The sequence below is a fragment of the Pecten maximus genome, chromosome 3, assembly GCF_902652985.1.
Source record: "Pecten maximus chromosome 3, xPecMax1.1, whole genome shotgun sequence".
Lineage (NCBI taxonomy): Eukaryota > Metazoa > Mollusca > Bivalvia > Pectinida > Pectinidae > Pecten > Pecten maximus.
In genome coordinates, this window is record NC_047017.1 from 31,814,706 (window position 1) to 31,830,097 (window position 15,392).

Here is a 15,392-nt window from a genome sequence, read left to right on the forward strand (position 1 = left end):
GCTGAGAGGCCTTAACCAAAATCAAACAAAACAAGCAAACTTATATTCATCAGCACATTTAAGGCACATCAGGCTATTGATAAGGATGGAAGAAATCATCTTCAAACTTAATCATTTTTATAAAACATGTTGAAAAAGATAAAGTGCAATCGTGTTCTTGTCTTAAAACAGACACGAATAAGATGATCTAACTCTAATATGATTGGAGCTTTCCTTTTTGTTGGGCAGTGTACCCTGATAGCCTCTAGTGGTGTAAAGGTATTGGTAACTGTATAAAGAGGGTCGTGCACAACTCGGTTTGGAGTGTACAGGTATAGCACAGTGTATAAAGAGGGCCGTACACAGCTCGGTTTGGAGTGTACAGGTATAGCACAGTGTATAAAGAGGGCCGTACACAACTCGGTTTGGAGTGTACAGGTATAGCACAGTGTATAAAGAGGGTCGTGCACAACTCGGTTTGGAGTGTACAGGTATAGCACAGTGTATAAAGAGGGTTGTACACAACTCGGTTTGGAGTGTACAGGTATAGCACAGTGTATAAAGAGGGTCGTGCACAACTCGGTTTGGAGTGTACAGGTATAGCACAGTGTATAAAGAGGGTCGTGCACAACTCGGTTTGGAGTGTACAGGTATAGCACAGTGTATAAAGAGGGTCGTGCACAACTCGGTTTGGAGTGTACAGGTATAGCACAGTGTATAAAGAGGGCCGTACATAGCTCGGTTTGGAGTGTACAGGTATATCACAGTGTATATAGAGGGTCGTACACAACTCGGTTTGGAGTGTACAGGTATAACACAGTATAAAAAGAGGGCCGTACACAACTCGGTTTGAAATGTACAGGTATAGCACAGTGTATAAAGAGGGGCGTACACAACTCGGTTTGGAGTGTACAGGTATAGCACAGTGTATAAAGAGGGTCGTACACAACTCGGTTTGGAGTGTACAGGTATAGCACAGTGTATAAAGAGGGCCGTACACAGCTCGGTTTGGAGTGTACAGGTATAGCACAGTGTATAAAGAGGGCCGTACACGGCTCGGTTTGGAGTGTGCAGACATAGCACAGCGTATGAAGAGGGCCGTACACAACTCGGTTTGGAGTGTACAGGTATAACACAGTATAAAAAGAGGGCCGTACACAACTCGGTTTGGAGTGTACAGGTATAGCACAGTGTATAAAGAGGGCCGTACACAGCTCGGTTTGGAGTGTACAGGTATAGCACAGTGTATAAAGAGGGCCGTACACAGCTTGGTTTGGAGTGTACAGGTATAGCACAGTGTATAAAGAGGGCCGTACACAACTCGGTTTGGAGTGTACAGGTATAGCACAGTGTATAAAGAGGGCCGTACATAGCTCGGTTTGGAGTGTACAGGTATAGCACAGTGTATAAAGAGGGCCGTACACAGCTCGGTTTGGAGTGTGCAGACATAGCACAGTGTATAAAGAGGGCCGTACATAGCTCGGTTTGGAGTGTACAGGTATAGCACAGTGTATAAAGAGGGTCGTACACAACTCGGTTTGGAGTGTACAGGTATAGCACAGTGTATAAAGAGGGCCGTACATAGCTCGGTTTGGAGTGTACAGGTATATAGCACAGGGTATAAAGAGGGGTGTACACAACTCAGTTTGGAGTGTACAGGTATAGCACAGTGTATAAAGAGGGCCGTACATAGCTCGGTTTGGAGTGTACAGGTATATAGCACAGGGTATAAAGAGGGGCGTACACAACTCGGTTTGGAGTGTACAGGTATAGCACAGTGTATAAAGAGGGCCGTACACAACTCGGTTTGGAGGGTACAGGTATATAGCACAGTGTATAAAGAGGGCCGTGCATAGCTCGGTTTGGATTATACAGGTAGCACAGTGTATATAGAGGGTCGTGCACAACTCGGTTTGGAGTGTACAGGTATAGCACAGTGTATAAAGAGGGCCGTACATAGCTCGGTTTGGAGTGTACAGGTATATAGCACAGGGTATAAAGAGGGCCGTACACAACTCGGTTTGGAGTGTGCAGACATAGCACAGTGTATAAAGAGGGCCGTGCATAGCTCGGTTTGGATTGTACAGGTATCACAGTGTATATAGAGGGTCGTGCACAACTCGGTTTGGAGTGTACAGGTATAGCACAGTGTATAAAGAGGGCCGTACGGAACTCGGTTTGGAGTGTACAGGTATAGCACAGTGTATAAAGAGGGCCGTACACAACTCGGTTTGGAGTGTACAGGTATAGCACAGTGTATAAAGAGGGCCGTACACAACTTGGTTCGGAGTGTACAGGTATATACATGTAGCACAGTGTATAAAGAGGGCCGTACACAACTCGGTTTGGAGTGTACAGGTATAGCACAGTGTATAAAGAGGGGCGTACACAACTCGGTTTGGAGTGTACAGGTATATAGCACAGGGTATAAAGAGGGGCGTACAACTCGGTTTGTAGTGTACAGGTATAGCACAGTGTATAAAGAGGGTCGTACACAACTCGGTTTGGAGTGTACAGGTATAGCACAGTATACAAAGAGGGTCGTACATAGTTCGGTTTAACTGTCCGTGTTACATGTATACTGGCCCCTCTTTTGCCATCCCGGGAGAAGGACACTTCAGTATTTGAGTAATTATGTAAGAACTATCATGACAAGAACACGAATACCGATGGTTTATATCGACCGATTGCTCCTTGACACACGAACTACGAGTTAAACATAATTGAACCATAATTAAATTCGAACGCTGAATATTGAGTTATTCTCCCGGGGTTAGTGCTGACGAGGTTCACTCAAACACTATGGATATTGGATGATACTAGCTCCATTTTACCGCAGAAAGGCTGACAGAATTACTTTACACTTCAAAAATATTGCATGACAATGAAAGTCATTTCCATATAATTGGTATCATATTGTGAAACTTCTGAATTACAAGAGTCATCCTTATTAACCATCTACATTTGATGTAACACCCATCGCCAGATGTAGGTTTCTACATGTATCAACAATATCACCAGTCCTTTATGTATACCAGTCATCGCCAGGTAGAGTGTATCACCAGTCCTCTATGAATACCTGTCATCGTCAGGTAGAGTATATCATCAGCCCTCTATACCAGTCATCGTCAGGTAGAGTATATCATCAGTCCTCTATACCAGTCATCGCCAGGTAGAGTGTATCATCAGTCCTCTATACCAGCCATCGCCAGGTAGAGTATATCATCAGTCCTCTATACCAGCCATCGCCAGGTAGAGTGTATCATCAGTCCTCTATACCAGCCATTGCCAGGTAGAGTATATCATCAGTCCTCTATACCTGTCATCGCCAGGTAGAGTATATCATTAGTCCTCTATACCAGCCATCGCCAGGTAGAGTGTATCATCAGTCCTCTATACCAGCCATCGCCAGGTAGAGTGTATCACCAGTCCTCTATACCAGTCATCGTCAGGTAGAGTATATCATCAGTCCTCTATACCTGCCATCGCCAGGTAGAGTATATCATTAGTCCTCTATACCAGTCATCGCCAGGTAGAGTGTATCATCAGTCCTCTATACCTGTCATCGCCGGGTAGAGTATATCATCAGTCCTCTATACCAATCATCGCCAGGTAGAGTATATCATCAGTCCTCTATACCTGTCATCGTCAGGTAGAGTGTATCATCAGTCCTCTATACCAGTCATTGCCAGTAAGAGTACATCATCAGTCCATCGCCAGGTAGAGTATATCACCAGTCCTCTATGTATACCTGTCATCGCCAGGTAGAGTATATCATCAGTCCTCTATACCAGTCTTCGCCAGGCAGAGTGCATCATCAGTCCTCTATACCAGTCATCGTCAGGTAGAGTATATCATCAGTCCTCTATGTATACCTGTCATCGTCAGGTAGAGTGTATCATCAGTCCTCTATACCTGTCATCGCCAGGTAGAGTGTATCATCAGTCCTCTATACCTGTCATCGCCAGGTAGAGTGTATCATCAGTCCTCTATACCTGTCATCGCCAGGTAGAGTGTATCACCAGTCCTCTATACCTGTCATCGTCAGGTAGAGTATATCATCAGTCCTCTATACTAGTCAGCGCCAGGTAGAGTGTATCATCAGTCCTCTATACCTGTCATCGCTAGGTAGAGTATATCATCAGTCCTCTATACCAGTCATCGCCAGATAGAGTGTATCATCAGTCCTCTATACCTGTCATCGTCAGGTAGAGTATATCATCAGTCCTCTATACCTGTCATCGCTAGGTAGAGTGTATCATCAGTCCTCTATACCAGTCATCGCCAGGTAGAGTATATCATCAGTCCTCTATACCAGTCATCGCCAGATAGAGTGTATCATCAGTCCTCTATACCAGTCATTGCCAGGTAGAGTGTATCATCAGTCCTCTATACTAGTCATCGCCAGGTAGAGTGTATCATCAGTCCTCTATACCAGTCATTGCCAGATAGAGTGTATCATCAGTCCTCTATACCAGTCATTGCCAGGTAGAGTATATCATTAGTCCTCTATACCAGTCATTGCCAGATAGAGTGTATCATCAGTCCTCTATACCAGTCATTGCCAGATAGAGTGTATCATCAGTCCTCTATACCAGTCATTGCCAGGTAGAGTATATCATCAGTCCTCTATACCAGTCATTGCCAGATAGAGTATACATGTATCATCAGTCCTCTATACCAGTCATTGCCAGATAGAGTGTATCATCAGTCCTCTATACCAGTCATTGCCAGGTAGAGTATATCATCAGTCCTCTATACCAGTCATCGCCAGGTAGAGTGTATCATCAGTCCTCTATACCTGTCATCGTCAGGTAGAGTGTATCATCAGTCCTCTATACCAGTCATTGCCAGGTAGAGTATATCATCAGTCCTCTATACCTGTCATCGCCAGGTAGAGTGTATCATCAGTCCTCTATACAAGTCATCGCCAGTAAGAGTACATCATCAGTCCATCGCCAGGTAGAGTATATCATCAGTCCTCTATACAAGTCATCGCCAGTAAGAGTACATCATCAGTCCATCGCCAGGTAGAGTATATCATCAGTCCTCTATACCAGTCATCGCCAGGTAGAGTATATCATCAGTCCTCTATACCAGTCATCGCCAGTAAGAGTACATCATCAGTCATCGCCAGTAAGAGTATATCATCAGTCCATCGCCAGGTAGAGTATATCATCAGTCCTCTATACCAGTCATCGCCAGGTAGAGTGTATCATCAGTCCTCTATACAAGTCATCGCCAGGTAGAGTGTATCATCAGTCCTCTATACAAGTCATCGCCAGTAAGAGTACATCATCAGTCCATCGCCAGGTAGAGTATATCATGGCACCATCAGTCTCTAAAAAGATCAATTCGTCGTCCTTGACGGCACTGCTGGTATGGGCGACGGCTTCCGGTTATAGTCTTAGCCTTGCCCTCGATTACACTACCAGTAGGCGACCGCCTCATGTTGTTGTATCCGCCAATATTCTTGCCGAGAATCGAATTTAGTGACGTCGGTCAGAAGTGCTACTCAAGTTCACATTTGGATATAATTGTTTTTATGGTCAAATTAACTTCAGTGATAACCTGATCATCCCGAGGGAGCCGTCACAAACACGGCGGTTCTTGTGGTTTAGTAAACCGCCACATCAGGAGTTCAATGGACTTCCAAATCAATACAAGACTCCTCAAGACTGCTGGGCAGTGGTCGGTCATTAGGAGCTGGTCCGGCATACCAGCATTATAACCTAATATCACATATTCTTTTTTTTTTTTTAATTTTTTTTTGGTAAGGATCCATTGTTTCCGTGTTTGTAATTGTTTACATATGCGTGAGGATAATTACATTAAACATTTCCTGGATTGCGTTTGAATGAAATGATATTGCATCTGAACGCAATGCTATCTTTATTGTGTCCTTTCCATGCCAGCGTAGAATGTTCTGACGTTGTTGGTGATGGTTGCGCACCAATATTTCGTTTTAATGCAATTTCGCAATATCAGTATAGTGAATCTCCGCCATATAGACTAGATACTTTCCGGAATGCGTTATCACGGACGGAAATAAGTTGAACACGCTGACAGACCACGTGACAGTCCGTGATGAGGACATTAATTAAAGCCTTTGTGCTGCAGTAATATCGCTATTGCGTGTAGCAATTTTGAAAACGAATTTTCCACGCCAAATAAAATCCATTTGTTTTAATTAAAACCCATCTTCATTTAATGCTTCGTCTTGGTTATAATGAGCCCTGATGTTTCTGCTGTAACGACTGTAGAGAATGCAAATGTGCAAATTCTTGTCCAATAAATGGCATGTGTTTCACAGTGATTGATGTGTTTGATTATTTACAGCCCATTAACACCATCAGGACGGACTTGACGAGGTGATCAAACACTGCCCACCGTCTCATTACATGTTCAGAGACGGAATTATGCGTCAATGATATTTAGGTCAAATCTTCCGATATAAATATATATAAAACAATCGAATACAGTGTATTTGGTTCATTATGTAGGATTTTAGAGATGTTACACTCACAGGTTTCGTGCAATCTGTTTGCTACTTGCAGCGTAACATCATGTTCAGCTCAAATACAAAATGTATCCTAATACTGTACACACCTGTCACATACATGTACCCGTATAGAGCTAATTATACCTATCCCTGTACATACCTGTCACATACATTGTAGGTACCCGTATAGAGCTAATTATACCTATCCCTGTACATACCTGTCACATACATTGTAGGTACCCGTATAGAGCTAATTTAGACCTATCCCTGTACACACCTGTCACATACATTGTAGGTACCCGTATAGAGCTAATTATACCTATCCCTGTACACACCTGTCACATACATTGTAGGTACCCGTATAGAGCTAATTATACCTATCCCTGTACACACCTGTCACATACATTGTAGGTACCCGTATAGAGCTAATTTAGACCTATCCCTGTACATGCCTGTCACATATGTACCCATATAGAGCTAATTTAGACCTAGCCCTGTACATCCTTTCCCATATGTACCCTTATGAGCTAATTTATACCTATCCCTTACCTACCTGTCACATATGTACCGTATAGAACTAATATTAGACTATCCCTGTACATACCTGTCACATATGTACCCGTATAGAACTAATTTAGACCTATCCCTGTACACACCTGTCACATACATGTACCCGTATAGAGCTAATTTAGACCTAGCCCTGTACACACCTGTCACATACATTGTAGGTACCCGTATAGAGCTAATTATACCTATCCCTGTACACACCTGTCACATATGTACCCGTATAGAGCTAATTATACCTATCCCTGTACACACCTGTCACATACATTGTAGGTACCCGTATAGAGCTAATTATACCTATCCCTGTACATACCTGTCACATATGTACCCGTATAGAGCTAATTTAGACCTATCCCTGTACACACCTGTCACATATGTACCCGTATAGAGCTAATTTAGACCTATCCCTGTACACACCTGTCACATACATGTACCCGTATAGAGCTAATTTAGACCTATCCCTGTACACACCTGTCGCATATGTATCCGTATAGAACTAATTTAGACCTATCCCTGTACACACCTGTCACATATGTACCCGTATAGAGCTAATTTAGACCTAGCCCTGTACATACCTGTCACATATGTACCCGTATAGAACTAATTTAGACCTATCCCTGTACACACCTGTCACATATGTATCCGTATAGAACTAATTTAGACCTATCCCTGTACACACCTGTCACATATGTACCCGTATAGAACTAATTTAGACCTATCCCTGTACACACCTGTCACATATGTACCCGTATAGAGCTAATTTAGACCTAGCCCTGTACATACCTGTCACATATGTACCCGTATAGAACTAATTTAGACCTATCCCTGTACACACCTGTCACATATGTATCCGTATAGAGCTAATTTAGACCTATCCCTGTACACACCTGTCACATACATTGTAGGTACCCGTATAGAACTAATTTAGACCTATCCCTGTACATACCTGTCACATATGTACCCGTATAGAACTAATTTAGACCTATCCCTGTACACACCTGTCACATATGTACCCGTTTGATAAAAGTCATAGCAATGACTTTCTAAATCCCCGACTCATTGCTTCGGTACACGAGGTTTTCGTTTAATTTTTCCATCCATATTATTGATTAAACGACTGTACCAAATCGTACAAAATGTGTGGTTTCTATACGGCACACGGATGAAGTTTGGGGTGATTTGTGCGACCCCCCAACTCTACTTCCAGTATAGGAATGAGATGGCTCCAGGACAGTCACAGAGTTTCTCGCTATTTTTGTCCCTACGATCGGTAGGCATTAAGTTCATTTAAAAAGGACATAACATCTGCATTAAAGGAATTCCCCTATCACATTTACAATCAATGACTTGTGTTTATCTGACCATATTCAGTCCTAAACTGGTTTTGTTAATTCTTTGGCCTTTTATGTTCGGGAGATTGGAGTAGCTACTTGAACGTTTTATGGCCAGCTTCTCGGAACAACTATTGTATTAACACTCTAACGATGTCAATTTAAGGAACTTGTTCTAAATATACTGCAGTAATTAACGAAGCTTAAATAACCGGACGCCAGAATAAAATAAGCGGGAAATTATTCCTTATGATGTCATTTCCGTTAATTTCCTCATTTCATCGCGACCAGGAAAATCGATATTGTCACATGGTGAGATTGGTGATGTGATCTCCATCAGATTCTTACCTCGAGTCGGGAGTCTCACTAATGTACACAGTGGGGGACACACAGTTTCCCTCCCGGAATGGGCACATCACTGCACTGATATATCCGGTATGCTTGTTCACCGGAGTTTAAATGTGTCTCCGGCATACGTAGGCGTGCAGGTGCATTGTTCAGGGGGAAATGATATCATTCCCGCTGTATGCGAAATTTGCCGTAAGTGAAATATCTAATCTTTATTTTTGCTTCCACGACATTGTTCATTTCCCCAGAAATATTCAAAATGATACAGACAAAGAACGACATCTATACTGTATTTGATTTCCAACTAAATAACAGACATTATCAATCCAATAAAACGTGTTTAATTGTAGTGAATTTAAATGTATTATTTATCACATTAAAGTGTTCACCCTGCGACAAATGATAAAAGTCACAGCGCGAAAATCAATTATACAATTTAATATTTAAAATGGTGGCCGTCCGCTTCACTTAGCCGACGATGTAATATTTCCGGTAGAGTTGTATCCGTGTACTTTGAAATGTAATAAAAAGAAAATTTACTGGTTTTGAAAATCAAATATAATTCGCTCCCACTGAAGAAACCCGTGATAGCAACCATGGTGATCTATCAACTCATTAGTCTAGCTAGATTATAGTAACGAATATTACAGAGATATAAAGTAAAGGAGGAGTTTGACGGCAGGCAATACAATACACGTCATAACCAGTACAAATATACATAGGAACATGTTCAATATATAATGAGACATTATCAATAAAATTAACGGACTATTGATTATTTATAACGGCATGGATGTATCCGGGGTATAGCCGAGGGGTTCAATCTTGACCCTTTTCTACACTCGTTCTATTCCAGCTAGACAATACAATATTACTGAAAATTAACCTTAATTAAAACTCTTGATTGAAATATCTGTTATCTCCAATGTGTCTCCTTGAAGTACAGATGCCAGCATTTTTCGTGTTCACAAAAAAATAAATCGTGGGGGACAGACACAATATATAGATCGTGGAGGACAGACACAATACATAGATCGTGGAGGACAGACACAATATATAGATCGTGGAGGACAGACACAATATATAGATCGTGGGGGACAGACACAATATATAGATCGTGGGGGACAGACACAATATATAGATCGTGGAGGACAGACACAATATATAGATCGTGGAGGACAGACACAATATATAGATCGTGGGGGACAGACACAATATATAGATCGTGGAGGACAGACACAATACATAGATCGTGGAGGACAGACACAATATATAGATCGTGGAGGACAGACACAATATATAGATCGTGGGGGACAGACACAATATATAGATCGTGGAGGACAGACACAATATATAGATCGTGGGGGACAGACACAATATATAGATCGTGGGGGACAGACACAATATATAGATCGTGGAGGACAGACACATTATATAGATCGTGGAGGACAGACACAATATATAGATCGTGGGGGACAGACACAATATATAGATCGTGGAGGACAGACACAATACATAGATCGTGGGGGACAGACACAATACATAGATCGTGGAGGACAGACACAATACATAGATCGTGGAGGACAGACACAATACATAGATCGTGGGGGACAGACACAATACATAGATCGTGGAGGACAGACACAATATATAGATCGTGGAGGACAGACACAATACATAGATCGTGGGGGACAGACACAATACATAGATCGTGGGGGACAGACACAATACATAGATCGTGGAGGACAGACACAATATATAGATCGTGGAGGACAGACACAATATATAGATCGTGGGGGACAGACACAATACATAGATCGTGGGGGACAGACACAATATATAGATCGTGGAGGACAGACACAATATATAGATCGTGGGGGACAGACACAATATATAGATCGTGGAGGACAGACACAATATATAGATCGTGGAGGACAGACACAATATATAGATCGTGGAGGACAGACACAATATATAGATCGTGGGGGACAGACACAATATATAGATCGTGGAGGACAGACACAATATATAGATCGTGGAGGACAGACACAATATATAGATCGTGGAGGACAGACACAATATATAGATCGTGGAGGACAGACACAATATATAGATCGTGGAGGACAGACACAATACATAGATCGTGGAGGACAGACACAATACATAGATCGTGGGGACAGACACAATATATAGATCGTGGAGGACAGACACAATATATAGATCGTGGAGGACAGACACACTATATAGATCGTGGAGGACAGACACAATACATAGATCGTGGGGACAGACACAAAACATAGATCGTGGAGGACAGACACAATATATAGATCGTGGAGGACAGACACAATACATAGATCGTGGAGGACAGACACAATATATAGATCGTGGAGGACAGACACAATATATAGATCGTGGAGGACGGACATAATACATAGATCGTGGAGGACAGACACAATATATAGATCGTGGAGGACAGACACAATATATAGATCGTGGAGGACAGACACAATACATAGATCGTGGGGGACAGACACACTATATAGATCGTGGGGGACAGACACAATGCGTAGATGGAAGAGAAATAAAAAGAATATCAGTTTTATGTAAATTAGACATTAGTCCTTTAGAAATTATGTAAAATACATATATTATAAACTGTTTGATCAATAATGTTTAATTGAATTCGTCTTTGTATAATAGAAAAGGGAGGAGGATTGAAGAAAGGTCAGTTCTATAGTATATATATATAACACCATTTAAGTCAGCGCGATTTTGTTTTCTAGTTGGGCGGTCAATATTTATGGCCTTGGAAATCGAAGGAACACATTTTAATGTTGGTGAATTTACTATACTCTTGTTAGGTGTAGGCTGATCATCACTACTAGATTCAAACTTACGTAGGGATTCTGTGAGAAATAGCTATAGAATACTTCATTATGTCGTCCCCCATTTCATCACAGACCTTGAGATATTGACTGAAGAACTTATGTAACACATCTTCCAGAACTCCCCCCTCGGGGACTCGGGTATACCATAAATCCAGCCATTACACTTGCGGTTCGGTATTACGGTCTGGCACACTAGTTCATTCCATTTATCTGTGACCAATCTGTTTACTCTCTGGTCCTCTTTCCGAAATGCCTTTGTTTTTGATTGGTCCTTCTTTGTCCATTTCATTGACTTTAGCCAATAGTATGTATTCTACTAGACAAACTCTGGGCCGATGAGATAGTTAAAGCTTTTAAGTATTCGTTCGTGACTGAGCACGTGTCAGATACCTTAGACGTGGCAATTAGGATTTATCCACGGAGTCAGCAGCTGTAGTTTTTGTTTTCGGCAGACAGGCTTTGGAAGACTTAGTTCTGAGGAAATATTTCGAGATTGGAGTGGTGTCAGCCTCTGCATTGTTCTGAACCCCGTTTAGTCCCATGGGGCATTTCTCGACACCTTTACTTTACCCTCGTGAAAATGTGCTGCTCACTATTGCCGGAAGCGGAAGTCGATCTGACTTCAAATTAGTCCAGTAGACTTTAGTGGCTGCCATATATATGATTATAATTTATTACTATGCGGTATTGGGAATTCGATTTCAGTTGAACCTCTCTACCTGTTAAGGGTTTCTATAGATGATATAATTGACACGAACGTGACCTGCTCACATGAGATCCTAGGATACGTTTAGTGTATACATCGTACAACTTACTATCCTATCTTATCGATATAAGACTTGGACAATTAAAATAAAGTTATTTGTATTAAAATGGAATATTTTAATAAAACTAACTTCTTTACTAAGCGTTGCAAATAATAAATTATAATCTGTTTATCTAAATAATAAACCAAACACAAGTTCAAAACTCCTTATTTGTCAGATTCTTTTAGAACATATTCATATTTGATAAAATGGGAAAAAACAATAGGTCTTCAGGCCACACGGTTTGCATAATAATGGTAACAAACTGCCAGCCTTACTTGGCCTATATGTAGCAGAAGATGATTCGGCTTAATTAATCCATGTATATCTTATGATGTTCATATTTTGCCTTCGTTCCCCTGGTTTTGACTTCCCGGTCAGTTTTGCTTAAAAGCTCTCGTGTTTGTAATCAGAAGGCCTCGTTGAATTCGGCGTGATGTATGATTAGGATTTAAACCAAGGGACGTGTTACGACTCTTACTCTGATACTTTGTGGCTAACTTATGAGGTTGACAATGAGAGGTAGGTACACCGCACGTGATACGACAGTATATACATGTAAGGGCCGAGAGGATGATTTACGTGCGATGTGACCCTGTACTGACATGGAACTGATGAGCGGGTACCACAATGCGTCTACACAGCATCCTAGATTTAATCTATATCGATCTTCGTGACGTCACCACAGTCAGCCCACATCATCTTTCTAGTTGATTGCTCTGTCAAACGTTATCGAGTTTTCAGTACACAATAACACTCCCACGCTGATTTGCCGTAATACCGGACATTTGAGATAAAACCATTTAGGTAATGCTAGTCTCGGGAGGGATCGCTGCTCACGGGTAGACATAAGTGATCCTTGACTGACCTTCCTAAACATAATTTCTGAGGTGAACAGATGGGAGGACGTCGTAATAGTGACGGTGACGTGGCAGCAATGCTATGACACGGCAATGTTGATGCCGATACTGGGGAATATTTTGACAATTTTTAGCGTTACGGTTTTTTAATTGACTCTACATCAACCTGAACTGTATTTACAGGGTTATATTTCCATTTCCTCTGCATTTTCACCACATTTGTACATAACCGTATCAAACCAAAAAAACGTTCATAATTCTCACATAATTTCCATTTGTGTAAAGATGGGCAAGAACAGTGTTCGTGACGTCGTCACTAAAGATGTCGTTTTGTCTGACGTCACTTAAGTATGTGTAATTTTTACGTCACGAAAATTCGTACTGCCGGATTAAAATACGAGTTAATCAATGTAACTTGCAACAGTTTCTGTAGTTTTACAGAGGGGAATACTCTAAAGGTGGTTGATGGAAATGTTGAAATTAACTTGATGAATTGGTGTTTCCACAACTTTACTTTTTGCCGACGTACGTGAAGACACAAGAACAGGTCCCTTTGACAGCACGACATTTTTACTTTGGAATACGATGATACTGTTACAGCTTGAACATAAGAAAACAATAGATTTTAAATGAGAATTATCGAACAATAACTTTCCAAAGAAGGCAGTTCAATGCTAAAATAGATACAATACAGAACACGTGATAAAGATATGACGTTCAAGAGCCTGTCTCCAATGTTAAGTGCATCAATTATTTAGATGATTATCCTGGATGTCTTCCAGTAAAGACACACCGCGAATACATTTAAAGAAACATATTAAAATAATGTCTGAATTTAAATATATAAATATATATTGAAGAAAGACCGCGTTTTTTATTATTATTATTATAGTTATCTCCCTTCACTGAAGGGGGGGGGGGGGGGGGGGGGGGGGGGGGAGGGGGGAGGGATTGCACACGCCTATAAACTTTGTAACTTCCTATCAAAGAAAATTTCAATAATCTGTTAAATCGTTAATGATGAAGCAGGTTGCTGAAAACATTACTGCATGGTATAACTACGATGTTTGAAGTTAAAGTAAGTTAAAGAGACTAAACTAAAGCCAGTAATGAAAGTTTGTATTTATATTTTCTAGTCCGTTAAAAGTAAAGAACGTTAGACTACGGTTAAGTACGACAAATTGAGGGGTTGGTTGTAAAGTTAAACATAGTTAAACTACGGTAAAGTACGACAAATTGAGGGGTTAGTTGTGAAGTTAAACGTGGTTAAACTACGGTTAAGTACGACAAATTGAGGGGTTAGTTGTGAAGTTAAACTTTGTTATACTGCGGTAAAGTACGACAAATTGAGGGGTTAGTTGTGAAGTTAAACGTGGTTAAACTACGGTTAAGTACGACAAATTGAGGGGTTAGTTGTGAAGTTAAACGTGGTTAAACTACGGTTAAGTACGACAAATTGAGGGGTTAGTTGTGAAGTTAAACATAGTTAAACTACGGTAAAGTACGACAAATTGAGGGGTTAGTTGTGAAGTTAAACGTGGTTAAACTACGGTTAAGTACGACAAATTGAGGGGTTAGTTGTGAAGTTAAACTTTGTTATACTGCGGTAAAGTACGACAAATTGAGGGGTTAGTTGTGAAGTTAAACGTGGTTAAACTACGGTAAAGTACGACAAATTGAGGGGTTAGTTGTGAAGTTAAACGTGGTTAAACTACGGTAAAGTACGACAAATTGAGGGGTTGGTTGTAAAGTTAAACTTTGTTAAACTACAGTAAAGTACGACAAATTGAGGGGTTAGTTGTGAAGTTAAACATAGTTAACTACGGTAAAGTACGACAAATTGAGGGGTTAGTTGTGAAGTTAAACGTGGTTAAACTACGGTAAAGTACGACAAATTGAGGGGTTAGTTTTGAAGTTAAACGTGGTTAAACTACGGTAAAGTACGACAAATTGAGGGGTTAGTTGTGAAGTTAAACATAGTTAAACTACGGTAAAGTACGACAAATTGAGGGGTTAGTTGTGAAGTTAAACGTGGTTAAACTACGGTTAAGTACGACAAATTGAGGGGTTAGTTGTGAAGTTAAACTTTGTTATACTGCGGTAAAGTACGACAA